The sequence below is a fragment of the Bombus vosnesenskii genome, unplaced genomic scaffold, assembly GCF_011952255.1.
Source record: "Bombus vosnesenskii isolate JDL3184/JDL3185 unplaced genomic scaffold, Bvos_JDL3184-5_v1.1 scf7180000013263, whole genome shotgun sequence".
Classification (NCBI taxonomy): domain Eukaryota; kingdom Metazoa; phylum Arthropoda; class Insecta; order Hymenoptera; family Apidae; genus Bombus; species Bombus vosnesenskii.
Genome location: NW_022882923.1, coordinates 400,013 through 426,738, shown reverse-complemented (window position 1 = coordinate 426,738; position 26,726 = coordinate 400,013). Strand labels below are relative to the sequence as shown.

Sequence of the window (26,726 nt, the reverse complement as noted above, 5' to 3'; positions counted from 1 at the left end):
AATGTTTGCCTGATAAATTAATTACGTGATAATTTAATGGAATTGACTGAAGACTGGTAAGATCTGTAAGTGTTTGTGTTTGTGTATTGGATATTAGACAACATGGAATGAGATAAAACATTATTGAAAATATTTTTCATTCATAAAATAACATTTATCACTCGTGAATGTTCAGAGATTATGTTTTATCGGCTGTTAGGTGTCCATTATCCATACGCTGGAGATAAATACAAATAGAGATATCGATCTACAGCAAGACCAATTAACGTGAGACATAGTGCAATAATTAAGTGCAGAATAAATTTTCAAGATTTATTTTTAATATAGATGAAATAAATTGAAATAAATTTTAAATTATAAAATAAATTCTCTCAAAAAACCAAGCTCTTTGTAAAAACATTTTCTTTCATATTTTCAATTTAGTTTTGATACCACCAATTATAGAGCACCCTGTATGCACATATGCAATACAAACAAGATTGCTTGCTTACGCGCGATTTTGTTGGAATGAAGAAAAAAATCAAGATAGAAAATAGAGTAAAAGGACTCGTATAATTATTAACAAATAAATTGTGGTAAACATGCAAGATCCACGGATCCTTGATTCACGTAAACGAACCAGAGGCTAAGAGACGCCTTACAAACCTTCCCCTTCGCGCCCATTAAGAACAATTGCTGATTAATTTTAATGCGGCGCACTATCGTTACGTGATATTAATTCGTGTGTGCTGTTTTTCGATTTGGTTTGCTCGTAATTAATTGCAAACAGATAAGTGTAATTGCTCTCCGTATTTTATAAAAGAATACCGACGTTTTAATGGTCGCCGTCGACGGAAAACTTAATTCCTTCCTGGTTAGGAATAATGATAAATTTGTGATCCTCCAAGGAAGTTAACATCACGGAATTGAACGGAACGTAAGTTACCGTGAACGCACGGATTGAACTGTTTCTACATATTCTTATTTCTCCGAACTCGTCCCACGTTTCTTTTTTTTTTTTTTCGTTTTCACTTCCTCCCACTGTATTCCTTAAATTGCTTTACGAGTACTTCTTGAAATTTCCAATTTCCTCCTTAATATTTACCGATATAGTTGCACAGTGATAATAAAGCATTAATTGAGGTCCAACTAAATTCATAATTTAATCTTTTACCACCAATTATGTATTGTATAATACTTCACGCATGACGAGTTCAGGAAGCAAATTTTGAAAATGGAAAATTTCCTCTTATCGTAAACCAGAAATTAATCTTCAAGTGTAACGATAAGCATCGCTGTAGTATATTGTCGATACATATTAGCACGTAACGATACATACAAATAAGCTGCCATGAATAATTTAAACTAGAAATGAAAAGTGTAAAAGATACCGAACTAAGGATTTCGAAATCCGTCTATCGGAACGATAAAAGAAAATAATGAAACTCGATTTTTCTTTTATGGTCATGTACAATTAACGCTTTGAACAATTGCGCAAAGCATATTTGCGACTGATTTCTATAGAAATACTTGTATTTATACTGTCTCCGCGTCTCTTCTTCCACTATACGACGATTGCAAAACAGAGATGATATGAAAATCGCGACACAATTGTCATCGAAAGGATTAAAGAGCATAATTTACACAATATAGTATACGATGCGAAACTGGCGAAACTGATCTTTAAAATTTCGTTTGCATGGCCAAAATTAGAAAGTTGGTCGGTGGGGAGGATCGGGAAGCTCGGTCGTTCCTCGATGAGTCGCGCGAAAGCGTCGCGCGAGAGCGAAGAAAGGGGAACGTCCGATCGTTCGGTGAACGATAAACCGATCGTACCGCGGCAGGCCGTGGACCTACAGAGATACATTCGGCTGCTCGTTTAACGTGCTCATAAAAATTCTTTCGTTCGGCCACCGTGGCGAGGAAGACCGGGAGCGAACGGATTTCGAGGCTCCTAAAGCCAGGCCGGCCAAGTAAATATACCCGCGACCCTCAACGTGGCCCTAGGCCACAAATTAAACTATAAATACACGGTGAACCAACCGAACGAACCAAACCAAGTTCAGGAAGCCGCGATCCAAACGATCGAGAGCGATCGCCTCGATTTTTCGTGGTCGATCGCCAGGATGTCTCGAAGCGTGAACGTTTGCTTGGATATTTACGTGGTGGATAGGCACTGAAACACTTTGGATCGTTTTACATATGGAAATCCGAGAATCATAGTGGTGAAAAGTTAAGGTTTTGAAAATTTGGATTTAATCACGTACCTCAACCGTTAAAAGTATCATTCCTCTAGTTTCGTAATTAATTCACAGCATAATTAATTTAGTGCGCTGCGGCTAAAACTTCGAATCACTTCGAATATGCTTGCATATTCAACCCTTCGATTTCCATAGACACCTATAGTACGGAAACTTCGAAATGGATGAATAAGTTAGTTACCAATGTTTAGCAAAACTCTCAAGGAATTCTTTACTACGTCGATATCAAAGTTGTGTGAATTTTCTATAACATTGAAATGAGAATTTTAAGAAATTGTTTTGTTTTTTTTTTTTTTTTTTTTAGTAATCGTGGTTAACTGTTTAGCAGAATACTTAATAGGAATCAATTTTATTTGACAAAATTATTAACACTCTGTGCGGAAAATCTTACTTGGATGAAAGACTCAGTGTGCGGATTTCGACGTTAACAAAGAAGAATTAGCTTTGGTTTTAATATAATTACCATATAATGTAATATAAAATCTAAGTAAAGTGATGAAACAAGATACAAAAGTGAGATGCGAGTGACAAGTTCGTTTCCCGGTTAACAACTGAAAAAGTTGCGTGTTGAAATTAAAAATAACTTTCTGGTCTAGTAATTGTTACATTTTTATCATTCGAGTTTATCCTGTCTCATTCCTGTTTATCCTGTCTCATTCCTGTTTCTCCTTCTTCGAATTTAAGATTGGTTTTGATACATGTATATAAATGGTCTCATTGAAGAAACCTAATGTTTCTTTTCGCATAGTATCGCAATGATTGTTGTTGATTACTTGCTAATGTGTTTATTACTACATACGCAGAGTGCAAATCGGGGAATAAATTTAGATAAATGAAAAAGAAACGTCGGATAAATACTTATATGTTGCTACACTTTCCAAGGTGTTGCACGTGTTGTATGAATTATTTAACGTCCATGGCGCGCATGAAACGTATAGAACGAGGTTAAAGTTATTCAAAGAAAACTAGATACTTTTCAACGAATGTAAAAATTGTCTTTAATTCGTTGCAATTTAATTGCTAGCTTGATTCTTTCAGTACAAGATATATGTTTGTATAGAGATCATTTTTTATTCCGATGTACTGATACATCATCGTAAAAATCATTAACTATAGGATCGACATTAACGATAAGAGCGAGAGTGCAACTTAAAAAGTGACAATTCACGGTCTGAAAAGAACTAACTAATAAACCAAATAGTTGAAAGAACAAAAACCGAAGTCTAACGAATACAGAAAAATTAATAAAAACCTTACAGATACTAATATCATCGAAACATATTGGGTTCTCCGAAAAGTTTCTTTCGTTTCATAAGGTGATAATAGATGAACAACAATTTCTATTTTATATCATTTTATTGAATTATGTATAATCAATTTCGTTATATTTCTATTATTATGTTCGTGCATAATTCAAACAAAAATATTCTGCGTCTATTATTTCCTTATAAAACGAAAGAAACTTTTCAACCTAACAACCTAATACTATAAAGCATCAGTATACAAGAATTCGGTGAACTTAAAAATATCAGAGAAAGTGTCCAAGATATAAGTTGAAAAGTAGCATCGCCAATACTTTGCCCCCACGGAACAGAAGTTATCGAACCTCGTGTTTTAAATGCGAAACACGAACTTCGATATTCGCGACGTTCAAAAACTAATTTCCTCTTTTTAAGAATCCATCGCGTTTCGGAATTCGCTTGAGCAGAGCTGCAATATGCAAAGACAAAGGGACAAAAGAAAAAGGAAGACGAAGATGGAAACGCGAGTTCGCGTATCCGCATGAATCTGGCGCGCGCAAAGCGCATCGTTGTGCGGTTCTGCGCGTCTGGTTTCGCGCGCGTAGAAACGAGACAAAGTAAAAAGTTGGTAATCCGATTTTCGCGACAGGTCGATCTCACGCGTGGTTTGCCGAACGGCACCCGTGCTCGCCTCGAAACGGCGTAAATCAGAGGTTTATGGTCACGGCAGAGAAGTCAAAGGAGGCTTTGCCCGTCGCTTCGACCGTCACACATTTTACCGAAATCGTCGCGGCGCGCGGTGCCGCGCGATATATGCCGTCCACGCGGTCCGCGTCAATCGTTCACCGGGAAATTACACGCGCTGAATCATCCGCCGTGTATACTATCTTCCTCCGTACAGTCATCTACGTTGGCTCACGAAGGTATTTGACCACATTAATATTGGTAACTTTTATGTTCATATCGTATGTGTTATACACATGAAACATTTAGAAATTTCATTACCACTTTCATAAAACACGACTGTCATGATTATATTGGTCAGAATTGATAACAAGCTGAAAATGTATATAGAAATTACAAGATGTTTCTTGAAAAAGTAGATCGACTGAAAAATTTGTATACGGCATGAACAGCTATATTTTACGTACAGTAAATGTTCAAGATATGATTCATGAACATATGACAAGTTCAAATATTTCTGACTTCTGTAAAGTATATACTTGTACTAAATATCATGCAATTTCTATATCTATATATTTTCACTTCGATTTCAAGTTTTAGTATAACCATAATAGTGGAATCTCGTAACAGTGTTAATGGAATTTCGAAATGTTTCGTATAACATACATAGTACATATACATGAAAGGTGTCTAAAAGTATTTTTCAAAGTTTTCAAGCAGAACTTTAAAGGCTTGTCTTCTACGATTAACAGAGTACGAAGTTGAAACTTTTCGACCTGTAGATTCGAAGCTTTAACACTACAACTGCCACGCCAGTCAAATTGACTGGTTTTACAATTTTATCTTAAAATTCCTATTTCATGTTATATTCTTTTTCCACAATGATGTAATGACATTCGCAACGATAACTAAAAGAATAATATAACAAATTTTACATTGTTTTTATGTATTCAAACTGAAAATAATTTTATATTAAGGATACTTATACCAATACCAGTTACAATGACTGGTTCTTGTCAAAGTGTAAAAGGGTTCTGCAATCTGTTTATCAAACCCCAATTAACCAGTTTCCACACGTTTTTACAATTTTTACTGCGTATCATTCAATATGACGATATCGGTTATCAGGAAAATTCCGGATCGATCGTTAGATCGCTAGATGCTAACACTAGCAATACCACATCAGTCAAAATGACTGGTTCTACAATCTTATAAATGTGTCACCTCTTGTTTAGAGATTATGGTCCCAGATGGATTAATAATACCAAAAATGTACTACACAACATGGAATTCCTTCTGTAAGAAAATAATAAATCAATAAATACAAAAATATTCTATTATTACGTATTTTTCAAAGACCAGTCATTTTCACTGGTTTCGGTAGAAATAACTTCGTATTAACTATCGGTAATTCTAGTATTAAAATTCAGCCGTGGAAATCACGAAGAATCAGAAAAACAAGTAAGAAGCTAAGAATGTATGAATCGGTAGAACGAGAGGAATTTCGGATATGAAATCGGAATCGCGCGTGTGACTTGGGAAATATAAATGGCGGACGCGTGTGTCGGCATGCATTGCCGTTTTCTCTGGCCGATCCGAGTCGAAATGCCGGGTAACATAGCGAAATTCTCAGCGAATAAAGCACGGCCCTGGCGGAATTTCGAATTCGCGCCCGCAATACGATCAATCTCCGACTGCTCGTTATCCGTCGAGTTCTCCACGCTGGTCGAGTTACTTGACTTTAAGTGCCTTCCCCTTGCACCATAGCTAGCCGTATAGATGCCAGAAGCGTTTTCTACGACGGCCAGCTCCTCTTTGTTGATATCGATAAAATGACAACCGTCCCGCGGTTATATTCGGTGTGCCGTGAAACTTCCTTTTTCTCTTTTGTCGAATAATTTCACCGGTTTATCGCGAAACGTCAACGATCGTTTGGTCTAGCAACGATTCACTTGCATAGTTATTTTCATGCACGTTCATTTGTTTCTTTTTCCATCACAGATAGTTATTTGCTGGATGTTGCGTATTTTTTGATTTTGCACAAGTAACTTCGCTGTCTTTAACCATTTTACGCTCAAATTGTTCTCCTATGTATAGCATGAATGCTTAAACTGTTTTATATTAAAACAGGTAACACGTAGCTGATATATCTTTTTCAAGACAAATAAGATAGAATATTCGGTTAAACAGAAAACAGTTTGTGCACGTATACATATATTATGGTTATATAGGCGTGTGTGGGAAAGAGACGAGGGTTATATTGTATCAGGTTGTCCGAAAAGTTCCTTTCGTTTTATAAGGAAGTAGTAGATGCACAACATTTTTTGTTTTATATTCAGGGCACTGCTTTGTAAGGATTTTCCTCCATAATCAAATTGACAGCTGCGCATCATGCAGCGGAATCGGAGCTCGCCATTTTTTGTTTTATATTATTTTATTGAATTATGTTTGATCCATTTTATTCTGTTACTACAAAATGGATCATACATGAATCCATAAAATAATATAAAATAAAAAATGTGCATCTATTATTTCACTTATGAAACGAAGGAAACATTTGGGACAACCTAATAGAAATAAATTTATGAAGCAAACCTTTTGATAGCAGAAGATCCACTATAATGGTGTATTGGAACCGCTTATCGATCGATATCGATGTAAAAATTCTGAAAAAACAGAGGTTTAGCAGTTTCAGAAAGTAACTTCAATAATTCTAAACAAAACATGAAGATGATATTATGCTTCTTTTACATTCATACATCATGTTTAACAATCACGTACTCTTTTCTAATAAACGATAGCTGTTGGAGATTTGCTTTCTGCTTAACAAGCACGTCAATTATATATTCATTTACTTTGCAGCTTAACAAAATGATATCTAAATTAATCTTGCCGGGTATATTCGACCGCTGTATGTATTTTCACATTATCATGCTGCAATTCTATCGATCTATGATGAAGTGAAAAATTTATTTAGACGTTTATTTAGACGAAAAAGATTATTTAAACGTTGAAGGGCAGAGCCGAATCAAAGAGATGATCGAACTTGCACGCAGTTCGCGGTGATCGTCGCGGTTTAACCGCGTGGCAGAATTTAGAATCCGTGACCGCCGATTAATCTCTGGGCGCTCGTTATCCGTCAGGTTCTCCACGCTGGTCGCGCCTGGAGTTTAAGTGCTCCGCTCGGTGGATGGTCTACGATGGTTCCCGGAAGTGTTTTCCACGCTATTGCGACGGACGATATGAATCGACCTCTGCTGGCACGGAACGTGGATGAACCAGAAGTGCGCGCACCCTTTTCCCAACTTCGTATTTCGCGGAACACGCGCGCAAAAAATTTATCGCGCGATCTTTGACCGTTTTACCATAGAGATTGCTGGCTGGGAATTCGAATCGGCGCTCTGATGCTCGAAAATGGAGGGCCGGCGAATTAAAAGATACTCGAGAGACGCTAAAATTCGACCGACGAACCGTCCGTAGATTGAAAAATTAAGGTAAGAGCGGACGAGAAAAGTTGCGCGAGGAAATGGTAGGGGAAAGTGGTAAATAAATTTAATAGGGAGAGATGTATTGAAGAATTAGTTGCTTGGGAATGTATAGAAGAAGTGAAAAGGAATAGGAAAAGGTATATAGAGAATAATATCAAATTAAGAGGGAAAAGTATAAATATTTAGAAAATTAAAATTTGGGTAAATAGGATATTCGATGTTGAGGAAATTAAAATTGCGGAATTTAAAGGGGGAAAAAATTGGAGGGTTTAAGAATACGTATGGTAGTAAATATATTTATAAAATTAGGAATTATGTAATAATAATACTCAATATATGTAAACAATCGACAATAATTAAATTGCGATAATTGAAATGTTCGAAAGAAATCTCAATCAAAGTGCAAAGACAGAAATATGCAATCGACGATTCTAAAAATGGCTAACCAATAAAAAGTCTAATTGAAATAATTTGAACCTAAGATGTTTTGACATCGCAATCTTTGTAATGATTTCGTATCACTTCGTGTTTCGAGAAAAAGGATACGCGATTCAGCTAGATGTTTGCTGGATGAGGTTCAGAATGCGTAGTACGTTTCTTTGGGGGTTGGGCGGACAAAGTCGGAGGACTAACTACTTGCTAAGTCCTCGAGGTTCTCCTGAAGAGAACAGGGAGAAATTGCGATCTCGTTGATTGCTGTAGTTCGACTACGGCTGGCATATCGAGGGTTGTAGTTGCCGCAGGGACAATAATTAGACCGACGAAAAATCTGGTGACAATCGAGGAACCAGAAGTTCCATAAGTTCCAATGTTCTTAACCTTTGCTGTTAATTAATAGATACGCTTTTGATACTTTCTTCTTTAGAAGGAATATGCTTTTGATCTTTAATGATAAATTGTAATATCTTTACATTTTATACATTCTTTAAAAAATATGTATTCCCTTCTTTTCAAAGTTTTGTGATGCAAATTACAGTTGAAATATATATAAAAAGATAAACGAATTCTATATTCTTCCGATAACTTTTGTTATAATTAATAAAATAATATTAAACTTCCATTATTGTTCAGACGGTGCAATTAAAATTTCAATATTTTATTCGGCCATCTATTCAAGCTGCTAACTATAAACGCAATCGAATTTCTAATAAAACGGACGACGAACAATTCGGTTCTTCCGTTGCAGACGTTCAAGAGGGGATGAAAATGCGACTGCAGAACGTGTAAAAATAAGACAATCGAATGAACCGGAGAATAATGCATTTACAGGGGAATTGTAACAAATTCGTCGTAGACGAAATTAACGAATAACTAATTAAATCGGAAGGAAGGATTCTCCGGGGTCGAGGTAGGTTAATGATTAATTAAAGCGAGACAGGGGCGCGACAATTATTTTGAGCGAATCGCGATCGATTCAAAGCGTGATGCGAAAACACGTGGCGGCCGTTTCGTTCCAACGATTGTCACGCACGTCACATGCTGTGGGCTAGCCGCAATAAGGTCGATATAATTGATGATTAACACTGCCAAGTTCTAAATCCGCTGCTGCCATTAGTTTTAACGAGCAGCCGTTTCTAACTATCGAAATCCGTCATCTGTCCCGGCCAATTTGCGCGCTTATCAAACGTTCCGCTCGTTCGATTTCCTCTGCCGTTCAACGACCAGCTTTTCGCTTCTAATTCCGCCCCAATGTGGCGGCGATCGGCCGCTGGTCCTCGCAGAATTCCCAAAGAAAGAAAAAAGCACAAGAAAAAGGTACACGATTTTTGTCGATCTTTTTATTTTACTGTCATTTTATAACAAAAGGAGAATATTTTGATATAAAATAGCTAAAAATGCAAAGACTCACGAAAGTATTTGAACACTTCTGGACACGTTTCATGAATATGTTATGTGTGTTATACGAAGCACTTTAAGATTTCATTAGCACTTTTCTGAGGCTCCACTATCGCGATTAACATTGATAAAGTTTGCAACTATTACAAATGTATTCGAATAGTGGATTATCCATTACATTAATAAACTTGAGTATTCAGCAAAATCATATTCCCGACATTTATGATATGATGGGATGACTGTTCGTACTGTATAATAATTTTTCATTATATATACGTTTGCAATACATATCATTTATAGGCATTCAAAACGGTTTCAAATTTTACCGATATAATCGTGGCAATCTTATCTTATTACAGTGTTAACGAAATTTCAAAATGTTTCAGATAATATCCGCCATATGGATATTAAAGTTTTCTATGCTAAGCTTTCAAGTACTTTCGCGAGTTTTCAAATACTTTCGTAATTGTTAAGACAAATAATATTTTAATTTCTTCAATATCTTAGTATTACGACAAGCAGTATTTTTCATGTGGTGAAAAATATGGGTAAATAGGCGTGCAGTCATAAAATCAAATAAAACGACAATCTTGATAACGTATGTCAAATTAAGCAACGACTCATGGAATTATAAAACTATGTTGGGAAAAATGTGAAATATCACTTATCGTGTTCTTTCTCTGTAATTTTCAAAGTATTTCCACCAAACGAAACTTCAGCGATCGATCTCTTTAATTCGCATGATTGCTTGCGCAATCGACCAGTTGCAACTTGTAACTAAGTTGTTTTGGAGATCCAGGGACCAGAGCCAACTGAGATTATCGAAAACTGTAGTACGATTAAATAGAGAACTGTCCGCAAATAAATAACATAAATAATCCGTCGAACGTACCGACATATAATGTTCGTGGAATGCACTGGCAACTTGGCACGATTAATAGCGCGAATGTTCCTCGAACGCGTGACCAGATGCTTCAGGAATTTCGGGCAATCATTATTGTTAATACGTATTACGTGTGAGTTAATATTATTTCGCGTGACGTTCTGTTTGCAATATTCGGTCTTGACAGTGGATCTACTTTGTCTTGTATTTGCTAGACTTCCGGTTCCATCAAGGTCCTTGAATTTTTATATTCAAATTTTGTAAATTCGAACAAGAAACCACCCGAAACTTGAGAAGGTTTTTAACGATAAGAAGACAAGATTAGATTAAAAAATGATTTGACAGACACAAGAGATTTAAGTTTTGCGAATTTAGCAACTTTTCTTATAATTCGTAGCAAATTTGAAATGTATCTTTCTTTAACGATCACATCCTTGAATTTGAAGCAAATAATGCAAATTCAATTTCTCATAATATCAAAGATTTACACAGTGAAATGGAGTCGAATATGAATAACACAGATCCTCCATGCTTTGGACGAATGAGCAACGCGATGACTTTCTATCTATAGGGTTGGCAACTAAGTGATTGCGGATTTTATCATTAGGTGGTATTGACAAAATCCGCAATCACTTAGTTGCCGATCCAATAGATTGAAAGAGAATAAGATCAGGTGACTGACATTCACGACGTTCGAAAACGGTAGCAATTAATGACTGTTCGTCGCACGTAATACGCTTCTGGATTCGCCGACAGTCGTCTCCTCGTAGCACTCGGCTACAAACGCAACTTCATCTTCTTCATTGCGATATTTAATTTCTCAGGGACGTGTTTCCATTACAAAATATTTCTGTGTTTGTCTGCGAACTTCCCTAAGAGTTTATGAGGAAACTCTGCCGTTAGCCGGCTACGAAAACCTCTTGTTGTTTGCCCGCCGGTTGCCACGCCGCGCCGCGCCGCCCTCTTCCGCGTCCCGTTGCCTCAGCCTCCGCTCGTTCGCCCTTTCCATCGTCGTCCCTTCGCCCGTGGAAGCTCGCACACCGCGTAAAACTCGGTTCCTCGAGCACGGCCGCAGCCGAGACTCCGCGAGTCCCGAAGAGCCTGCGGACGAGACCGCCTAACTTGCATAATACATTTTAATTTATAGCGATATTAATTAACAACTCCGTCTGTTCGCTCGTCCGCACGTACATGCTCCAATGGGGCTGATGTGTCTTGGATTCCGCTGTTTGGCAACCAAAAGGAAAAATTCCTCGTCAAACAGTCTTGAGGGATCGTTGGGCATCGGCTGAAAGTCAGAAAGATACAAAACGATATTTCTAGAGGGAAAGGATATAAAGTTGGCGTAGAGTATGGTGGAAATAGTTATAGGTGGTGAAATAATTTATTTTGATGTTTAAAACTGTTACGAGATGGTGTTATGGTTATGTCTGACAGATCGAGGATTTTTATAGACTTTTATATTTTTATGGACGTAACTATAGAGATTTTATTTCATGTGCTAAATATTATAATCAACACTCTATTTTAAATATTTTTTATATCTTTGCATATTACATGCGTTGCGTGCGTTTTCGCGCCTCGAAATTTCTCCGGAAGTCATAAAAATTCCTAGTTTAACAACAAAAGTAGCCCGTGAATAAATAGATTAGACTGTGATCGAGAAAGACGAGGATAGAACAGAGGAATAGGTAGATTTATCGAGAGGAATAATTTTTTTTTTTTTTATTTCGATGTATTTTACAATCAATTCTCATTGAGAATTATAAGTAAATTATTCTGGCGTTGTACTATGTCGTGTTTAATAAGAGAGAAGAATATGGCACGCGATAATTCCAAAACGAAACCCTTTGATTACCTAGATTGGTATCTGTAGCTGCTCGATGACAACGCTCATCGTATCTGTCGTAAGCAATAATTTTCGCGCTCGTGCCTTTATCCTATACAAGTTACCAATAGTGGAAAGATCGAAAAGTGGGAAACTAAGAAGGAGAGTCGGTTATAAAGTGTTCATTTCCTAAGTCTAAGACTCTAATAAGTAACGAAACATAATGGAAATTGCCTGGTGAAATTTTCGAACAGGAACTAAACAAATACGGAAGCTCAGTAAAATTGAAAGAATAGAGCTACGAAATGTCGGGTTCTGGTCGGGCGTGTTGTACGCTTGGCGAATTTTTGTTACTTCAAGCGATAGAGGCCGCAAAACGGTCGAGCTTTCACACTTGTCTCATCGTCACGTTGACTGTTGGCATCGCACCGTTGCGATCTGCGCAGGAAGCGACTGAGAATCTCGAAGGTTGGCCCACGTCCAATAAACATCTTTGGTATAATCTAACGACATTTCGACCCTCCACACCTACTCATTCGCTGTGATATATAGCAATATCGATCGAGCAAGCCCCTACGAAGATTTACTGGCAAACCGATTGAAACGAGCGAAATTTAGCTCAAACGTTAACACATGCATATGATAATTGAATTGTAGTTTAATTGATCGTAACTAATAGTTGGAAGTTTTGAGGGCAGTAGTACATATTGTAAAAGATCGAATTTCGTAAAATCATGATTTAGTACAAAAAAAAAATATATATCCGAGACTGAACAAGATTTTGTTTTTGATTAAATAATCACAGTGTCTGCTGGACAATCTTACGTATCGTCAGTCAACGATATCCAACAACTACAAATCGACCACGTTTCCGGATACTCGCGAACATTTGTTTTCCTTGTTCAACGTACAGCGGGATTAACGGATATATTAAGCAGGATGTAGCTAAAGAAGCAGACAAATTTGAAAGTTAAGTAGGGACGCGTAATAAGATTGATATCGAAGTTGGCAAACCGTGTGTTGGCTAGATCATTTCGTCAGCTAAACCAGGTGCGAGTTATTTGCTAGAAAATCATGCATTTATTTCGCTGGAAGTCACTCCTAGACACCCTGATCGTTATTTATATAATATTTTCTCAAATTTCTGTAATATAGATTTAAAGAGTGGTATAATTGCACACTAGAAAGCAGAAATTCTTTAAATACAAAAGATTAAAATGTTCGTCGTGTGTTATAGAAATATAGAAATTGGCCGGGTTGAAAATTAAATTAATAGAGAAAATTGGACAGTTTAAGAAATAGAATATTAGACAGCCGGAAATTTATAGATCCTTGAAACCGTGAATTGAGTTGACATAGACAATCAATAAAATCATAAAATAAAGAATCGTCAAGAGTGTTAGACATGTTTATAACATAGACCAATGCAAAAGAGAAACGTTTGAAGAAACGAGATGAAATTATAATATATAAAGGCAAAGAAGCAGGAAAAGTGAAATATTTGACGAGTCGAGAATTCACGAAATGCGAGGACGCGGGATTAGTGAAGTAGGAAACTGGGGGATTTGTAAATTAGAGGACTAGTACTAACTCATTATACTAATTGTGTTGTTTCGAAGTATCGCGCAGAGGAGATACTTATGCGAACAGCTTAATCGCGCGCGAAGATAAAACGAATAGTAACTTCAATTCGTTTCTGTGTACATACGTTTTAATCAACGCTGTCATTTATGTGGCTCGAGTACTTGCCCGTGGCATCCGTATTTAACACGAACGAACGACAGAAAAAGCGTAGTTAAATTAACGGGAAATTATCACGAGCCAGGCAATAATTATTTATAGTTGAATCTCAGTTGAATTATCGCTCTACTTCGCAAACTGTGCGCGCGCGATTTTCCTCTCGTTTAAACCGCGCCCGGCATTTAATGCAAAATTATCAATTCAATTGCGAACGTTGTGAAAATTAAAACAGTGTTTCTCGTTCGATCGATTGGCACTCGTGGATTCGCATTAACATCGCAATATTATTGTGAAAATTGTCGTCTCGTCAGTTAATTGAAGGATAATGGAAACAGGAGGAAAATGATATTTTTCAAGCCTAACAAACAGGCTGTGGGGTTTCATAAATGCAATTAAACAAAACAGCAAAATTTGGATGAAAATTTGTTTTATCCATTAAAATATCATAACGACTACTTTACTTTTCATACCATTTTATATTCTAGCACGTTATATGCGCTCCGTACATTTTCGCATAAATGGATAAAAATCCGAATTAATAAAAGTATACATTTCAAATTCACTGAACCTTGTTTACCGATAGACTACGGTATTAACTATTCAATTTCCATAGGCACATGCAGTGCAATAAAATTAGTAGTTCATACACATATTTTAATGCATTATAATGAGAAATTTAGTATTTGTTCAAACATTAATTCACCGATGGCATTTTTAGTTTCATTCATTTCTTACAAATTCGTGAAATCTATGAGTCTCGTTTTTGTTTTGATAGAGATACAAATGAACAAAACTTCTTGCGCTACATCATAATCTTCTTACGCTAGAACTACCACATCAGTCAAATTTACTGGTTTTATTATAGTCAAATTTTATTTTAAAATTCCTACTTCATGTTATATTCTTTCCGCAATGACGTAATGACTTTCGCAACGATAACTAAAAGAATAATATAATGAATTTTATTTTATTTTTTATGTATTCAAACTCAAAATGAATTTGTACCAAGGCTACTTACACCAATACCAGTCAAAATGACTGGTACCTGTCAAAGTGTAAAAAAGTCCTGCAATCTGTTTATCGAACTCCAATTAACCAGTTTCCTCGTTTTGTACAACTTCCCACGTGTTTTTAAAAATTTTATTGCGCATCATTCGATATGCTGATATCAGTAATCAGGAAAATTCCGCATCGATCGCTAGATCGCTAAATGCTAATGCTGGGGTCATGGTCCCAGATGGATTAATAATACCAAAAATATACTACATAACATGGAATTCCTTCTGTAAAAATAAAAACATTCTATTATCACGTATTTTTTAAAGATCAATCATTTTGCCTGGTTTTGGTAGAAATAGGTTCGTGCTAACTATCGGTAGTTCTAGCGTTAATAGGAATTTAAGGGTTGAAACTCGTTTCCCTCGATAAAGTTGTTTGTAACATCTCGGTTTTCGATTAATCCTCCCTTAAATCTCTTTCCTTCCTTTTTGCACGATACATATATAGATGGTAACCGGAAGTTTCATTTCAGGTTTCAGATCAACGTTCTACCCATTGATTGGGAAAGACGAGCCGGATTAGTGGCTGACCAATTCTGTGTACACGTGCCAGCAAAATTATTGTTTTTCTTGTTTGGTGTTCGTGTAGGAGAAGGCAGAAATAAGGAAAAGAAATTATCATGCTGGAGTCTCGCCGGAAGTGTCTTGTATAAATACAGCTGTCGCGCGCTACGCAAAAGGAGGTGAGTGCAAAACAACTTACCCGATGTGTTTTGACTCTCTGTCACTTTTAGAGCCGGTGAACGGGGTAAGCGATACTCCACCATCGCAGACATTCTTTCGTCGAAGGAAGAAAGGCGTGAAGAGAGAAGAGGGTTAAAAAATTTGTGAAAGGAAACCAGATCTAAAAATGTCTAATCCTCCCGATCTTTTTCGAAACTTTTTTATCCCTTCTAATATTAAATCGCCAACTTTTGCTACGAATGTAGGATATTAAGACATTGGGCACGCGATTCGAGTGATTTCAGCAGACTCGGGAAGAGAATATTGCGAAATCGGGAAATTTTGTAAAAAGATCGATGAAGAAAGAAACGATAGAAAAGAAAATGAAACCATACACGTCAATGAAAATTTGGTAATTATAACTATCGAAAGAAAAGGAAAATGAAAAATAACTGATCTGCGAAATTAACGCATTTTAAATTGCTAAATTGTTAAATTAACAAATAAAATTCCAAACTTTCTTGCGGTACAATTATTTTTTGTATTGAAGAATTTAACAAATTGTAATTAATTATAATAAATACCACTGGTATCATTTAAAATACATCCATCTTACATCTGAAACAGCATAAAGCGTGATTTCCAAAAAACGAAAATGAAAAGCGAACGCAGGGTAATTAGACCATCTTGGATGCCATTCGAAAAGGAACCTCGACCCAACGACGAACACGGTACCAGAGTTCGGTCTGGTTCCGAGCGCATACGCGAAAAACTAATTACCATTACGCCTCTCTCGGAGCGGAACCGTCTCGGGAAAAATGAACAGAAATGTCCTACACCGTGATCCCTGTCCCAGCCTCGTTATTTTTAGTATCGAGATACTGGCCGAAGAGAGAAGAGACACGGTCAAAGGGAAGCGACAGACCAACCAGCTAGAAGCATCGTGGAAAGAGTAAAAGAGACAATTGTGCAACTAAGTATGTTGTAATTAAACAGTAGGCAAAGAGAATCCAGCTACTATGCAGTGTATAAGTACATTGCCCTTCATAAGTATCTGAATACTTTGTTCAATTCAAAGTAACAGTCGATGGTCAAATGCACAAATGAATGATGAATTAATATTAATTAGAAACATCACTTGCTATCTTATTATAATATCAACAGATCAGATCAGCAGGAGAGTAATATATTTTATTATTTATTATTTATTACATATATTTATTATTTAGATATCATTGCTCGCATCAAAAAAAATTTCTATCAATTTAGAGGAACCTTCGTGATCTGATTTGTAATCCAACAACTAAACAATCTGAAAATAAAGAGCTTGTCAAGATTTCACAATTATAAACACCAGCTTTATTGTTGCATATTGGCTTTTAAAAACACTTCAATCGTAACTACGATAATTATAAAATTCGATTTATCTGTACTTTGTGACTGAAAATAACCGAGTGTCTACTTTTGAACGATAGTGTACTTGGAAGCTTGTCGAAGTTTCGTATAGAGACGCGTGTTCACGCGTGCCACCTCGCATACCTATACGCACCTCGCACGGCCACTGGTATTAAAGCTACATGCATCGTTGTCCTGGTAAAAGAGGACCACCGCGTGACCAAGGGAGGAGTACTCTTAAAATGTTATGACGTGGAACTCGTGATTTCATGGAACATTTAATCACTATATTGGTAAATAGCCGAAACAGGGGTTCTCGGACATTGGACTGCAAAGGGTATTCCATTGCTTTGCTCGATGCTGATGCGATCGTTGAAGAGAATTTGAAATGGAGCATCGAGAATTTATGGGCTTCTATTTGGTATTTATGTAGGATGAATCAGGTTTGAAACAAAGATAGAGTATAATTATATTTGAAATAATGGGCGAATACAAATAATTCAGAAATATCATTTTGTGGCAGTTTTTTTGTATATAAGAAGTATATCTACTGGATAAAATATTTGCTCCGAACCGAATTTAATATCAAAACATTTGATCAGATGAAGAAGCACGAGATTCAAATACGAGAAGAAATGTATCTAAATCGACGTATTATTATACTATATACTCACTTGCTACGAAAGATTGATCATTTTAATCAAACGAATTGTAAATTTCATATATTGCGATTTAATAACTTACAGCAGAGCTGTATTTAAAACTTCCAACTCATAGAAAGACAGTAAGTTCAATAAATACAGTTCATATAATAGCACTTCATTGATTTCGTCCATCTACGATTTTTCTCTTACAGTATAATCCTTACATAATGGAAGTGCACATTCAGATAAATACATTCAATCAGCAATGATCAGACAGTCGTAGCTACTAGTTCCACTATTTCTATAAATCGTGTGTACATAAATAATATCCTACACTAATTTACACACAGTGTACATGAATTAAATGACTTATTTTCAAAATTATAATAAATATATAACATAATTATATAATATAAAATGAAATTATAATAAAAACAAACACGTACAAGATCACCAGTCAAACGATACGCTCATCTGCTACATCTACTGTACCGAGGATCGAGTATGAGGAGATATCGAGAACCACTGTATGCGGTCTCTCGCGAAGGTACTCGAGCCAAATAGTTACGCCGTAGGATCCCCTTTTCCCTTTCTCTGTTCGCTGACGGCTGCATCGGTGGAACAGTTAGAGTGTCGGAAAAGGCCATGGAGGGCCGAGGGGGTGGGTTCGGGTCTCGTAGCGACGGGGGTGTGTACCAATTATACAGACACAACTATTGTGCGGCTCTCATTAAACGACGCCAACAAATTCGATTACTTCTGCTTCCAAATTTTGCCTCGGCCCCCGGTAAATGCTGGCATCGGCACCTTCACCCTTACACCAAGGGTGGAAAATACGTCGGTGGAGAGAGCATTCTCCACGGTTCGAACTCGTTGCTATCCTCTCCCCCCACCTACTTTCCATCCCACCCGACCCCAACGTCGAGAATTTATTTTACGACTAAACAGAAAATTAGTGAGCGTTTGGGTTTGCGGTGTTTAGGTCTTTTGCACCGCCGTGGTTCGAACCGCGGTCGACTAGGCCATGGGGGCGGCGGAACCACCGCGTTCCACGAATGTCTCGCTGCGTATCGAAATTAATTGAGTTCCGGAGCAATGAGCGCCGTCTTACGGAATTGAAACATTTTTACAATGGTTAAAGGCTGGGTTTCGTGTGCTTGGAAATAGGCTCGAGGGTCGTTCAAGAGATCGAATGGGTAATGAATTGTGTCTTATTGGATTGAAATGGCTTTTAGGTCTGTTCTTGTTTAGGGTTGCAAAGATAGGGTGTATAAGTTATAGGAAATTTAATCTAAATGTCTATTCGAGGTATGTGACCATCGATGCTTGTGATGTATTTCTTTTTCGATCATAGAACGCCAATTTTCTGAAACCCAACGAAAATCGTGTTATGTCGGAGCTAACTAAAAACTAACTGTCGCACGTTTGGAAACACACACTTTTGCTAGAATATCCCTACAAACTACTTATAAATGTACCAACTGTTATACTTTACTTACACTGCCTATCAATTAAAACTTACTTAAAACTAGAATTTAATATTACGAGACTTAGCATCGCGTATTTTATCGAAGTCCCAATCCACGAATAATGAATAAACTTCAAAAGTACTTCAACGCCGAACGTAACAGTGTAATAGCACCATGCAAGCACCACTTCACTTTCAATATTTCCTTAAAAAAAAAAAAAAAAAAACAGGATAAATAAATAAAGAAAAAAGAAAAGAACGCAGTTCCAGGAAACGGAAGAGACCGAAAGCTCGGCTTTGGAAGAAGACTCCCTGCCCGTATCGTTAAGAGAAAACATTTAATTGGCGTTGCAACCGGAGCGCAAACGAACTCAGACGGGCAGCGCTGCGAGGGTGATTTATTATTTAATCTTCTAGACGAGTGATTTTTATCTGGCCGGCCGCCACGATATCCGAGGCCGAAAAGCTACCCCCTGCCCGTTACTGTTTACCGACCTCGGGTCAGTAATGGTTATGCTTGTCATTATCGCCGTGTCGTACGAATCGTCTGGCTGCTCGCAGCCCCGGCCACGACCAATGGACTGCAGCACTTGAACTCGTTATGCCGTGCGGTGCAATTCCGCGACCGTTTCGGCCCATTCTCGCTTAAACGTTGCGAAAAGGGGGTTGGAGGCTCGAATTTACCGCTACACAAGGCCTGGGAAAAAGTTTCTTGGACGATACGCGTCAAAAGAAACACGATATCTGGCCGACGTTCCGCTGCCCCTGTAATTGCCCCGGGAGTTCATGGAATTGATAAAGCCAACTCTTCTACGATGCCTGCAACTTCGATATGGGAAGTCATGTGTTAATTGCTGTTTGAATTCGTGTAGAGGATTTACGCGAAACGTTGAATTTTCGGGTAAGGAAGTTATATTTTGGAGAAAGATTAGGGTGATTTATTGTCATAGGATGTTTTCTATCTTCTTTGGTTTGTAGTCTATTGTTTAAATTTCACACTGTGGAAACCGAGAAAGAGTACATTCTTGGAGGGGATTTTATAGCATCGTCGAGACAAGGTGAGGAAATTTCATTCTTTGTATTGATTCATCTGTACAGTTCATATACAAAAACGTAGATGTGGGAAGTTAAGGAAAGTCTGAAACAAATCTCTATTTGCGTTCAATTGTTTAATTACGTTTATAGAAGTGTGAATTTCATGTGAAAATAGGAGCTTCGAAGCATCTCAAATTGCCTACCATTGCCTAAAAAATCCGAATCAAACGAACGCTCGTAGGTTTTCAAAGCAAAGCACAAGAAAAAAAAGACACAAAATACACAATGCAAAACGTCAGTCCTCTCGACCTTCGCTTCACCATACGAAGAACTCAGCGGCTTGGTTCGAGAAAGCGGAAAAAGGTAGAACAATAAACGCGGAAAGTAGGAAAATAAAAGAGGGTGCATCGATCCTAGGCGAAGCGACAGGTCCACGGTCTTTCGTTCCGCTCACCGTGAAAAGTTTAATGACTTTTTGTTAATTAACATCCCGTCGGACAGGTTTAGAGCAGCTACGGGTCACTTCGGTCCCTCTGCCCCCTATCCTCTCCACCTCTCCTGCTCCTTTCACCCCCTTTCAACCCCTCGAATCGACGTTTCCGTTGCAGCTGGAAATGCCGGCGCGTAACGTGCACGCGCGTACTTCTCGTCCGTTTTGCGTGGAATCGCGAACACGCCGCGCGAAACAATTTACCAGACGATAAATTTTTATAGAAGGGCGCGCAGGAGACCGTCCGAAAGGGTATGGGGGATGGTCACCGCTGAAACGGAATTGAATCGATATATTTACGTGCCGTTTACCGGAGGGAAAGGGTTGGAGTTAGCGCTCGTGTAATTGCAGGGCACACACTGACTGGGGGATTAGGGGTGCGATCTGACTCCTGCTATTGTTTTGACGTGCCGCGAACAAGAATTATTTCGCTTAATCGAGTTCTTTGCCATTTAAAGAACTTGCTTCACCCTAATTCACGGAAGTCTTGTTCAGTAAAAATTTGTGTTTTTCGTAGGAATAATTCAATGAGATTTAAATGGAGATAAGAGGAGGACGAGTTAGTTGAATTTGATATTATTTCTGATTGATTTTCTGATTGATTGAGAGATTCATATGAAATTATCTACTACGTGTATTATACTACGAACAATTTTTCATTTTCGGTTTCAACCTGTCAATTTAATTCTTTTACTTACAACAGCGATAAAACGGAGCCAAAGTGACATGTTTGTATCTTCCAATAGTAAATTCTCCGATCGTTTCTATCAACAAATATCGATTACGCAGTCCGTTTCATTAATACTGCTTCCACTTGCACGTTTCTAATTGAACAAATTTTTAATGAAAAAGTGCGACGAACTCGTGAAACAACTAAGTACACGGTACAGATTCGCCAATGTTTTATGGAATGTTAGGTTACAGGTAGATTTTTATACATCAAAGATAGAACAAAACGAATGATGCTATGATACAGTCCTTGAGAAGCATTGTACAGAATATATTTGACAGAAATTGCTAGCATACTATTCCCCATCGTTATCGAAATGTCAGGTAACGAGGATAGGAGTAGCGCGACCGCGTTGTAGCCTCCGGAATTTCTCAGCCGCTGATATTTTCGCGTTCGTCAACGGCGATTGAACTTTAGACGGCGGTGTGCCTCGGGGACCGATAAAAGCCGATCCATTCCATTATCGCGGCCGCGCGCTGACAGTCCGCGCGGATTAATACCCGCTCGCGTGCCGCCAGAGTAAGCGGCGTCCTCGGAATTTATTGTAATTGGTCTTTTGATATAACGGCGACCCACTCACGTGCCGGGCATTTCCCTCCATACCATCCGTGCCTCCCGTGCATTTTGTTCGTGTCTCGAACACGGCTTTCTAGAATAACGATAATACTTCCACGGGGATGAAAAGCGAAATTGGTTAACTCCCTCGAGGACAAATATGGGTGCAAACGTTATCAAACGTGTCTCTCGTGATAAAAAGCGATATACGCGTCATTGGATAGTGTCCGCGAACGTTAACATATTAGGACGAGACAGTGGACAAATGTGGGAACTTTTATATCCAAATAGAACACGACGGGTACTAGATGTTTTGCATTTCGTCTTAGGTTATGAGTACAGTGAATGCGAGTGTACTAACGAACGAAAAAATATCTGAAGATCGCTGGTATTCTCAGGGATTTATAAATTGCTCGCTGTGACGTATTAAGTGTATCCAATTACGTATCTATTGTAACCATAGCCTCATGTTATATAAAACACGAATCGCGCAGCGACAAGGCTAGACAAAGAATATAAATAGTACCTTAATATACGAGAACACTTCTTAAATAGAAATACAGAAAAAAAAGTGTAGTGATTTATAGGGTTTATTTTTTAATACTCACCTTGGTATTTAGAATTATTTGAACTCTCTTCTCACGTTAGTAAACCTTCCGTTTTTTGAAACTTTGGATACCAGTTACGTAAATTGGCAAGTTTACCAAAAAATTATGTTAATCAGTTTCTCCTGCAAGAGGTTCGCATATAAGTTTTCGTTAACGTTGATCTTATTTCAATGTGGCGATCTTGTCCATATCTATACTTCAAATGCCCAATAGAGCAAAGGTACGACAAAAGCTGGTGGTTTTCGAGATCGAGGAAGCCTCGAAGACTTTTCATCTCGGTGTCTCGTCCTTCATCCTCAGACGAACGTTCTTCCCTTCCATCGTTGAAGAACGCAGGAATTCCGTGGAATAACCTGTGAGCTTACAGGGTGAGTGGGCGGTAAGACGAGGAGGGAGGGCGGGTGGGTATCTCGGCAAACGACTCGAACTCGGGAACCGAGGTCGTTTGGGGAACGTACGGGAGACGAAACGCTGGAAACTCGAAGGAAACGCGGCACCGGGGAGAGAGTGGGTCGGGGGAGGACAGTCGAAGCCAGGGGAGCGGAAAGAGGGAAAGGGTAGTTCTGTTGCCGGTTCTGGAGACTTGGCGAGGAGGCCGGCAACGGCGGGAGGGGAACTGAAGAGGCAATATAGGAGAAAGCTTATTATTGGAGTTCGCTGCACCCGAGAAGAGAACAAAATACAGGCGAGCAGTGATTGCTGTTTCCAATTGAACCCCTCGTGCGCCACGCTCTCCACCTGAATGAACGAGCTAGCGGAAAATAATCAAGCTCCGCCCGAAGCTACTATCTAGCATTCGTGTATCCAACCCACCCTTAACCCTCCGCGCGTTCACCTTCCACCCCGTGCCGCCTGCTCCTACCGCGTATCGGAGTCGTTGCCTCGCGTCGTCGCTTGTTTTAGACATCAGCCTGAATCTACCGATCACTGTCTTGCCGCTTTCTCAGGCCGTTCAGCCTGCCTGCTTCTCTGATACTGTGACCAGAGTTTTCGTCTTTCTGCCCGTGCACGGTGTTGCCGAAGACTTTACCTAGTTTTCGGTTGGGAACCGCAAACGTTGATTAACAAAAGCGTGGCGTGTTAGACGCGACGTAAAATTCGTACCAGCCCGTTACCATATTTATCGCTATTGTAAAATCCAGTTTATGATAGATTAAGCGTAAGTGCACATGCATACTCCCTGTTCGTTGAGTTCAACACGTTGAATTTGCTTTTAATTACGAACATTTATATTAATCGTTAGGATGCACCGTAATACTATTGAGCAAAGGTGTTGGTATAATTTTGTTGTTAACTTCTGTGCTTCTTCGTTTACACATAAAGTTTGTTTCATTTGTAGCTTCACTTTGATATTATGTGTAACGTTTTACAATATGTAGTACGCGTTTACTGTTGCAGTAAGTAACCAATTAAATTCAACGTTAATACCCAGACACAGTAACGTGTTACGTTTGACGATCGGTAAATTTCAACTTCTCTTAATTAAACGTACGTAACAGGAACTAAACGAAAGAAATTGATTCTGACACGGCTAACTGTACAAGTCCATACGAATCTCGAAAAGAGAAAGAGAATTTTTCGTAACGTAAGGATCGGACAAAGGTACACGTGTCTGGCGTGAACGACGAAACAGACGAATCCACCCCATCCCTATCCCGGTCGAGATCTACGCAGATTCCTACCGATTTCTCCCTTCTAAAGTTTCAACGGGGCCTCGTCCTCTCTCTATTTCCACCTCCCCCTTGGCTCCGTCGCGTAACCAGGATTCACGTGTCGGCTCGGTAGAAACAAGGGGCCAAGTGAAGGGGGTGGTGGAGAGAGAGAAAAAGATAGAGAGAGAGAGAGAGAAATACGGAGCTGGAGCGATGTGCGGGTCGGTCGATGGATGGAGCAGGAGGAAAGCAGAGGAATATGAAACAATCGCTTCATTGGAAAGTCAAGAATCTCTCGAGCCCGTCGGCGTTTGACTTGCCATTAGGAGCGTCAGTTTTAATTGTGCCTGCACTCTCGTCCTCATCGTCGTCGACGTCGTCGTCGTCGTCTATCTCTTGCAGTCTGCAGTCTCAGGTGAAGTGTATCGCCTACCCCCGCACGTATATGCCTCACCGTGTCTACCCACCTACCCCGTGCCCTTTAGCGATGTCTCATTAGTTGCAGCACTGCAACGGATGAGTACATCCTACTGCCACCCAACTACCACCGCTCCACCACCGTCCCTCTCTTCTTCGTGTAACCCCTTGCACCAGCTAGGAGACCTACCCCCCCGTCACTCGACTGCCACTTCCTTATCCCTGGCCACTTACTCGTTCCCAACAACCGGCAACTCGTTCGCCTATACAGTTTGATTCGTTATGGAACGCACCAACAACGAGCCTCCTTCTTTTCTTTCGTTCGTTGGTTTTTTTCAGTTAGTTCGCTATTTTTATTGCTTAAAATGGTTTATAGCGGTTTGATAAGGCTACTAGAATGCGTATGCCGCGAATTTTAAGGGGAATATGTAATAACTTAGATGAAGATAATGCGAAACACGCGAGGAATAAATTTATTGGTATAGCCTGGGTATTTATGCGTTTACGAAAAATTGAAGAATTCAGGATGTGCGTTATATGCATGTGAAAATAGAGAAGATAATCTACTACTACGTTGATTGTGTTATCAATATCTATTGTTATTTCTTTGTATATAGAAGTTTACACTTTTTGTATGAAATTCCTTGTTAAATTTTTATATTCCGGAATTTGTAACTTACATAGCAGAAATGACTATATGGAAATAAAATAAAGCTGCAATAGTAAAGATTCTCAATATTCGAAAGATAGCGTGCAACCAATCAGAGACACGAAACTCCTTAAAAAAAAAGAATCAGAAGTAGGTAACGTGGAGCGTGGCTACATCTGAATTTAATGCAATGCAAACTGCAAAGACAAACAGCGTTTGCCTCCTGATGACGCAAACAACTCCCGCAATTCCTGGCGGACCTTCTTCTCCTTTTTTCTTTGCTGGCCGCGTTTACCTCGGGATTTGCTCCTCATTAGCTCGTACCTTGCCGAATATAAGGCGGCCAGTTCAGGGAGACCCGAAGGCGGCCTGGAATTTCGCGTTTTCTCCCTTGCTTTTGCCAGCGAAATTTCCTTTTTTCCAAACGTAGGAAGCGGAATAATCCGCGAGCGTCGTTTATCTCGCGGTACCAGGACGAACGAAGGACCAAACGAGAAAAGGAGGCCTGCAAGGCAGAAGAAATAATAATAAAAAAAAAGAAAAAGAAAGAAGCTGGGGCCTTCTTCATTTAGCAGTGGCTAATGGTTCACCTCCGGGAAGATTATTATACGAAAGTACAAAAGCGATATCTTCGCAATTAAGGGAATAGTCGTAAACCTTGGCGACTAGGATGTACGTGGATATACAGAAAACGGGCGCGTGCATTCCGCGGGACCGCTTTGTTTGCGGAGCGCGATGAGCTGAAAGACTCCCGGCCTGCTCTTCCGGTTCTCTCTTCTTGCTTCCATTGGAACTACTGTCTTTCTGCCCCGTGCAAGTTTGATGTCCCGCTAATTCTAAAGGAATGGGTAATCGCGCATGCTCTGGTCACTGTGTGCGCACGAATACACGAGTGGACCCACTCGACCCCTTTGTTAGCGTCAGATCGGGTCACGAACTGGCATGTTACAACCCCCTGTATGTGAAATCCGCTTTACAGAACCAGCCGGATAACGTGGATTACGTCGATACATTTTAACGCTCTTTTACGATAGCCTTGGCTCATCTCGATCGCCTGCTTAACTCTTATTGCATAGTCTGGTAACCACTTTACAAATTTTCATTTGACATTCGTTATATTGCCAGTAAATGAAAGGTCGTTGTTACTTGATATGCTTCTTATCGATATCTGCATAATATTTCAAATTTTGTTACTAATTAAATGTTTGTTCAATACTTTGCATGAATATTTACACAGGTAAACGTAATAGTTACGCATGCAACGTTCCAAGCAATCAATGAGAACGATTGGTATTTTGATACGACACGGACATTCGTGTCTCGTAAAATGAATAAAATTTTTACGTTAATAGCCAAGCATCTTATATTTGACGCGTTATAGAATGAATAAAAATGGATATTTATGTTAATAACCAAACTCCC

At 38.8% G+C, this 26,726-nt stretch overlaps 2 long non-coding RNA genes across 2 annotated transcripts in view; one reads left to right on the top strand and one right to left on the bottom strand.

Moving 5' to 3' along the window:
• The window catches only part of LOC117232685, a 53,813-nt gene extending 37,548 nt beyond the window's left edge, over nt 1–16,265 (top strand). Inside the window, exons 3-4 of the long non-coding RNA XR_004493169.1 lie at nt 15,472–15,681; nt 15,733–16,265. This is a non-coding gene — a long non-coding RNA (uncharacterized LOC117232685). The remainder of the gene's footprint in view (nt 1–15,471; nt 15,682–15,732) is intronic.
• Nucleotides 11,024–26,726, bottom strand: part of LOC117232690 — a 74,438-nt gene continuing 58,735 nt past the window's right edge. Inside the window, exons 2-3 of the long non-coding RNA XR_004493170.1 lie at nt 11,564–11,660; nt 11,024–11,473 (exon numbers count right to left, since the gene is read on the bottom strand). This is a non-coding gene — a long non-coding RNA (uncharacterized LOC117232690). The remainder of the gene's footprint in view (nt 11,474–11,563; nt 11,661–26,726) is intronic.